This window comes from Odocoileus virginianus, chromosome 5 (genome assembly GCF_023699985.2).
Source record: "Odocoileus virginianus isolate 20LAN1187 ecotype Illinois chromosome 5, Ovbor_1.2, whole genome shotgun sequence".
Taxonomy (NCBI): Eukaryota; Metazoa; Chordata; class Mammalia; order Artiodactyla; family Cervidae; genus Odocoileus; species Odocoileus virginianus.
Genome location: NC_069678.1, coordinates 15,540,246 through 15,548,357, shown reverse-complemented (window position 1 = coordinate 15,548,357; position 8,112 = coordinate 15,540,246).

The window sequence follows — 8,112 nt, the reverse complement described above, 5'->3', positions numbered from 1 at the left end:
GCATAGGGGTGGGAGGGAGGTTCAAGATGCAAGGGACATACATATACCTATGGCTGATTTATGTTGATGTATGGTAAAAACCGACACAATAACGCAATTGTCTTCCAATTAAAAGCAAATAAATTTTAAAAAATTAAAAAAGAGGCTATGAGATTTATATATTAAATATATTTCAATAAAAAGTTTCTTGTTCAAAAATGTCCCCCATTTCTATTAAACTAATAACTAATTTTATTTTTTTAGATGCAGTGAAAAACAATACCCTTAGCTCTCTGTTCCAACAGCAAATTTCTTAGTGGTTACTTAGGACATTTTTATTTAAAATATATTCAGTTATTCAAAAATAAATGTCAAACTATCTAAATAATATATGCTCCTCAGAATAAAAAAGTGTCAATATGTAACAAAGATCCTGAAATGTCCTCTCTTCCTCAACTTTATTTCCTTGAATTTCCACTCTTTATAGTAAAACTGATTATGAATATATACACATGCACACACAAAAATGCATTACTTAGAGAGAGAAATATGATAGATGAGAGATAGGTGGATATATAATCTATTATCAATCTTTAAATTATTCTACAAATATTTATGCATCTTTTTCAAGTCTGTATTTACAACTGAATCAGATTTACTGAGATAATTAACATACTATAATAGTTCAGTTCAGTTCAGTCGCTCAGTCATGCCTGACTCTTTGCGACCTCATGGACTGCAGCACACCAGGCCTCCCTGTCCATCACCAACTCCAAGAGCTTACTCAAACTCGTGTCCATCGAGTCAGTGACGCCATCCGACCATCTCATCCTCTGATGTCCCCTTCTCCTCCTGCCCTCAATCTTTCCCAGCATCAGGGTCTTTTCAAATGAGTCAGTTCTTTGCATCAAGTGGCCAAAGTATTGGAGTTTCAGCTTCAACATCAGTCCTTCCAATGAACACCCAGGACTGATCTTCTTTAGGATGGACTGGTTGGATCTCCTTGCAGTCCAAGGGACTCTCTGGAGTCTTCTCCAACACCACAGTTCAAAAGCATCAATTCTTCAGCACTCAGCTTTCTTTATAATCCAACTCTCACACCCATAAATGACTACTGGAAAAACCATAGCTTTGACTAGACAGACCTTTGTTGGCAAAGTAATGTCTCTGCTTTTTAATAAGGTGTCTAGGTTGGCCATAACTTTCCTTCCAAGGAGTAAGTGTCTTTTAATTTCATGGCTGCAATCACAATCTGCAGTGATTTTGGAGCCCCCCAAAATAAAGTTTGACACTGTTTCCACTGTTTCCCCATCTATTTGCCATGAAGTGATGGGACCAGATGCCATGATCTTCATTTTCTGAATGTTGAGTTTTAAGCCAACTTTTTCACTCTCCTCTTTCACTTTCATCAAGAGGCTCTTTAGTTCTTCTTCACTTTCTTCCATAAGGGTGGTGCCCTCTGCATATCTGAGGTTATTGATATTTCTCCCAGCAATCTTGGTTCCAGTTTGTGCTTCTTCCAGCCCAGTGTTTCTCATGATGTACTCTGCATATAAGTTAAATAAGCAGGGTGACAATATACAGCCTTGATGTACTCCTTTTCCTATTTAGAACCAGTCTGCATTATTAGAATGTGAAGTGATATGTCATTGTGGTTTTGATTTGCATTTCCTCAATCACTACTGCTATTGACTTCTTATTTTTTTCTATATATAACTAGTGATTTGCATGTATTCTTTGAAAACAGTCTACTTAACTCTTTTACCCATTTTTAAAATTATGATATTTCCTTTCTCACACTGATAGCAACATACCTCGACTTGCATAAAACCTCTATCCTTTTACTCCCTGCCTTTTAAATTTTAATGTCAAAGTTAATGCTTTTGTATTTTATATTCATGAAGAAATGATAGTAGTCATACTCATTCTAATTCTCTTCTCTTTTAGCCTTTATATAACAGTTGAATGGTTAACACATCATATTACAAAATTCAAAATTTCTAAATCTGATGATATTTACATTTTCCATTGTGCTGTATATTTTCACGTATTTTCATTTTACTAATTATCACACTTTCAATTCAACTTTTGTTCAGTCTCTAAATCATGTCTGATCTTTGCGACCCAATGAACTGCAGCACGCCAGGCTTCCCTGTCCTTCACCAAGTTTGCTCAAACTCAAGTTCATTGAGTCAATGATGACATTCAATCATCTCATTTTCTGTTGCCCCTTCTTCTCTTGCCTTCAACCTTCCCCAGTATCCTCATTTCCAATGAGTTAGCACTTCACATCAGGTGGCCAAAGTATTGGAGCTTCAGCTTCAGCATCAGTCTTTCCAATGAATATTCAGGTTTGATTTCCTTTAGGATTGACTGATTTGATTACCTTGCAGTCAGTCCAAGGGACTCTCAAGAGTCTTCTCCAGCACCACAGTTCGAAAGCTTCAATTCTTTGATGTTCAGTCTTCTTTATGGCCCAACTCTTATATCTGTACATGACTACTGGAAAAATCAAAGCTTTGATTGTACAGACATTTGTCAGCAAGGTGGTGTCTTGGCTTTTTAATATGCTGTCTAGGTTTGTCATAGCTTTTCTTCTAAGGAGCAAGCATCTTTTAATTTCATGGCTGCAGTCATCATTTGCAGTGGTTTTGGAGTCCCAGAAAATAAAATCTGTCACTGTTTCCAATTTTTCCTCATTTATTTGCCATGAAGTGATGGGACCAGATGCCATGATCTTTGTTTTCTGAATGTTGAGTTTTGAGTCAGCTTTTACACTCTGTTTTTTCACTTTAATCAAGAGGCTCTTTAATTACACTTCACTTTCTATTATTAAAGTGGTATCATCTGCATATCTGAGGTTATTGATATTCCTCTCAGCAATCTTGATTCCAGGTTGTGAACCATCCAGCCCAGCATTCTGTATGATACACTCTGAATATAAGTTAAATAAGCTGGGTGACAATATATAGGTTTGACATACTCCTTTCCCAATTTAGAACTAGTCTATTGTTCCATGTCTGGTTCTAACGGCTTCTCTTCCTGCATACAGGCTTCTCAAGAGACAGGTAAGGTGGTCTGGCATTCCCATCTCTTAAAGAATTTTCCAGAGTTTGTTGTGATTCACACAAAGGCTTTAGCATAATCAATGAAGCAGAACTAGATTTTTTTTTTAATTCTCTTGTTTTTTCTGTGATCTAGTGGATGCTGGCAATTTGTTCTCTGGTTCCTCTGCCTTTTCTAAATCCAGCTTGTACATCTGGAAGTTCTCAGTTCATGTACTATTGAAGACTAGCTTGAAAGATTTTGAGTATTACCTTGCTAGTATGTGAAATGAGTACAATTGTATGGTAATCTGAACACTCTTTGGCATCTCCTTTCTTCAGATTAAAGAACTCCTTTCAATATTTCAACATTTTTTGTAAGGGAGATCTAGTGATGATTTATGAACTCCGTCAGCTGCTGTTTATTTGGTAAAATCTTTATTTCACCTTTATTTCTGAAGAATAACCCTGACAGAGTACTCTTGGCTGGTTTTCTTTCTTTCTCTCTCTCTCTCTTTTTTTTTTTTTTTTAATTCAGCACATTGAACATACCACCTTGCCCTCTTCTGGTCAGTAGTTTCTTCTGAGAAATCTGCTGATAGACTAATGGGTATTATTTTGTAGGTTGAAATATTTATTTTCTTCTTGCTTTTTGGATTCTCTCTGTGCTTTTGATTTTTTTTGAAGTTTATTTAATGTGTCTTAGAGAACAATATTTTGAATTGAAATAATGAGGGGATGTAGCTTCATGAACTTGGGTGTCTAAATCTCTCATAAGACTTGAGAAGATCTCAACTATTATTTATTTAAATAAACTTTTTCCTCTTCCTCATATTGTCTTTCTAGAAATCCAATGATTCTGATATTTGTTCTCTTGATGTCCATTAGATCATGTAGGCTTTCTTTGCTCTTTCATACTTTTTTTGGTTCTCTGATTGATTTATTTCAAAATTCTTATTCTCTTACTCACTGAGTCCATCTTCTGTTTGATCAGCTCTGCTGTTGATGTCCTTTATTGCATTTTAATTTCGTTCACTAAATTCCTAACCACCAGAATTTCGTATGATTCTCTTTTATAATGATGTGTATCTCCTTTAAATTTCTCATTTCATTTCTGTATTGCTCTCTTGATTTTGTTGAATTGTCTTTCTGTGTTTTCTTGTAGCTCATGAAGTTTCTTCAAAAAAGTTATTTTGAATTATTTATTGGACAGATCACATATCTCTGTACCTTTGGGCTCAGTTACTAGAGGATTACTGTGATCATTTGATCAAGTCATGTTTCCTTGACTCTTTGCATATCTTGAAATTGTACATTGCTGCTTTGGCACTTGAAGGAGCTGACATCTCCCCATTGCTTACTAACTGTCTTCAGGTGGAAAATACATTTGCTGGTCCTACTTATACATAGGACTTGCCTGACCTTGCATGGGAACATCTGCTCCATGCTCCCTCATGTAGCAGAATTCTTCTTTTAACAGCTTTGTTGAGATATAATTCATGTACCATAAAGGTCAATTATTTAAAGAGTACAATCCAATGGCTTTTAGTATGTTCACATAGTTATACACTCATCACTACAATCAGTTTTAGAACATTTTAATAGCCTAAGAAATTAATCCACACCTTTAGCCTACATGCCCCCATCTTCCCACCCAACTCTCTTCCCTAGGCAGTTACTAACCTATTTTCTGTTTATAAATTTGCCTATTATGGACATGTCATATTAATGGAATCACATATGATGTGGTCCTACATGACGCTTTTTTCACTTAGTGTGTTTTCAAGGTTCATCCAATATTGTAGTTTGTATCATCCATTGTGTTGTATGTAGCAGAATTCTTTTTTTTTTTTTTTGGAGAAATAAAGTGATGTTTTGTTTTAATAAATGATGCTGGGCCAAGCAGTTAATTTATATGAAAAGCAAATATTGACTCATAGTACATCACCATTTCAGTTCAGTTCAGTCGCTCAGTCATGTCCGACTCTTCGCGACCCCATGAACCACAGCACGCCAGGCCTCCCCGTCCATCAGCAACTCCCAGAGTCCACACAAACCCATGCCCATTGAGTCAATCACGCCATCCAACCGTCTCACCCTCTGTCATCCCCTTCTACTCCCGCCCTCAATCTTTCCCAGCATCAGAATCTTTTCAAATGAGTCAGCAGTTCACATCAGGTGGCCAAAGTATTGGAGTTTCAGCTTCAACATCAGTCCTTCCAATGAACACCCAGGACTGATTGGATCTCCTTGCAGTCCAAGGGACTCTCAAGAGTCTTCTCCAACACCACAGTTCAAAAGCATCAATTTTTCAGCACTCAGCTTTCTTCACAGTCCAACTCTCACATCCATACACGACTACTGGGAAAACCATAGCCTTGACTAGATGGGCCTTTGGTGACAAAGTGATTTCTCTGCCTTTTAATATGCTGTCTAGGTTGGTCATAACTTTCCTTCCAAGGAGTAAGCGTCTTTTAATTTCATGGCTGCAATCAACATCTTCAGTGATTTTGGAGCCCAGAAAAATAAAGTCAGCCACTGTTTCCACTGCTTCCCTATCTATTTGCCTTGAAGTGATGGAACCAGATGCTATAATCATAGTTTTCTGAATGTTGAGCTTTAAACCAACTTTTTCACTCTCCTCTTTCACTTTCATCAAGAGGCTTTTTAGTTCTTCTTCACTTTCTGCCATAAGGGTGGTGTCATCTGCATATCTGAGGTAACTAATATTTCTCCCAGCAATCTTGATTCCAGCTTGTGCTTCCTCCAGCCCAGCATTTCTCATGAGGTACTCTGCATATAAGTTACATAAGCAGGGGGACAATATACAGCCTTGACGTACTCCTTTTCCTATTTGGAACCAGTCTGTTTTTCCATGTCCCATTCTTTTTTTTTTCTTTCTTCCATTTATTTTTATTAGTTGGAGGCTAATTACTTTACATCATTACAGTAGTTTTTGTCATACATTGAAATGAATTAGCCATGGATTTACATGTATTCCCCATCCCAGTCCCACCTCCCACCTCCCTCTCCACCCGATCCCTCTGGGTCTTCCCAGTGCACCAGGCCCGAGCACTTGTCTCATGCACCCAACCTGGGCTGGTGATCTGTTTCACCCTAGATAATATACATGTTTCAATGCTGTTCTCTTTTCTTAATTTTGCATCTTCTCTTGATCTTTTAGCACATCCGATCAGATATTGGAAATCTCTTTCATTTTCCTGAAGGTGGTGCTATAGCCCAACTTTGTGCTTTCTCCCTTGCCCATAGACAGTTTTCTGCTTGCCTTCTCTGTCTGTGAGGGCTCACTTTCACAGCCATTTCAGGATCATTCAAAAGGAGCTGGCTGAAAAGTCAGATGAGATTTGGGCTTGGTACTTGGGTATTTAGGGTACCCATGGGTCAGTTAGTGGAGATCTTCAAGTGAGATTTCCAAAAGCTTGTATGTGGACTTGCTGCTAGAGTCTTGAATACAGTCAACAGAAACCAGATCCCTTAAATGCTGTCTCATATTTGTATCTGCCTTTCCTGATCCCCTCTCCCCATCTAGTCATGAAAGTCTTGCCTGTACCCTGGGTGCTCTAGGAGAGAAAAACTTTCCGCCAGCAGCATCCTACACAGCTGGGGAACCTGGGCACTCAGTCGTTTCACTCCCATTGTCCTCAGGAGAGTTGTTGCCAGCTAGTTTAGTTCCAAGCTGTGCCGCCTAGAGGAGGGGTGGCACTGAAAAAGGTCTTCTTACATATTCAGCGCAAGTATTTTGTAGGTTTTTGTTTTGTTTTGTTTTGCTTTGCTTTGCTTTTTTGCTTTAACAGAGTGCTAGCATCTTTCCTCTGTAAACCAGGACCTCTACAAAGGCTCTTTTATCCTCAGCTATATGCCCAAGTCAGGGCTTTGCAGGTGCTCCCCAGCTGCAACAAAGAGGGGCCAAAACCAATCCACAGACACCTGTGAGTTCCACAACCCATAATAAGGTTTATCTGCCTGTTATCCAGTGCACAGGCGGGAAAAACTCTCCCTGGATCCTTTGGTGTGGATCCCCCAACTCCCTGAGAGATACTTTTGTTCACGGATGTATACTGGATATTAGCTGATGAAAAGTGACAAAAAAAGAGGGACAATTTATGCAGTCATAATGCTCTTCTTCACTTCTTTCATGTATTTGCTTGAATGGCCCCTTCTTAATGAGATCTTGTACACCCTGTTAAAATCATCGTCACCAACACCTCTGCTCCCTTGCCTTCCTTTTCCCCCATGGAATACATGATCTTCTAACATATAATTTACTAATATATCCTGTTTGTTGTTTATGTTTCATTTCCCTGCAATAGAATATAAAAGCCATGAAGGCAAGATTCTTTATTTTTGCTTGCTAATGTATCCTGTAACTAAAATGGTGTCTAACACTTAGTAAGTGTTCAGGACATATTAATTTATTTTACTGAAAATGGATAGTTTTGGAATTATAGAAAGAAAAAGATATCTCCTTATAGGCAAACAAACGTGTACATGCTTGAAAGTCAAGCATATTTTTTTGTTTTGCTATTTTATTTTTAATTGATTTGTATTGGAGTACATAGTTTACTCACAATGCTGCATTACATATATATACTTATATACACTACTTTTGCAGTCAAATTTAATAGAGATCTATTAATTTCATTTGTTTAGCATCCCACTTTTAGGGAATTTTGTTTGACTCTATGTAAACCCATCAGAGAAAGGAATTACAGAAAGTTATCATTTTGACCACAAGTTTGGACTTGTTACCTCACTCAGGCAAACCATTTTCTTTAACTCAGGACTAAAAACATGAGTAAAAAGAGAGGCCAGAAAATCATTGAATGACTTCCCTAAAGAGATGATTTATAAGATCCTATGGAGAGGGAGGTGGGAGGGGGGACTGGGATGGGGAATACATGTAAATCCATGGCTAATTCATTTCAATGTATAACAAAAACTACTGTAATGATGTAAAGTAATTAGCCTCCAACTAATAAAAATAAATGAAAAAAATAAATAAATAAAAAAAATAAAAAGCAGAGACATTACTTTGCCAAAAAAAAAAAAAAATCCTATGAATAAAAGT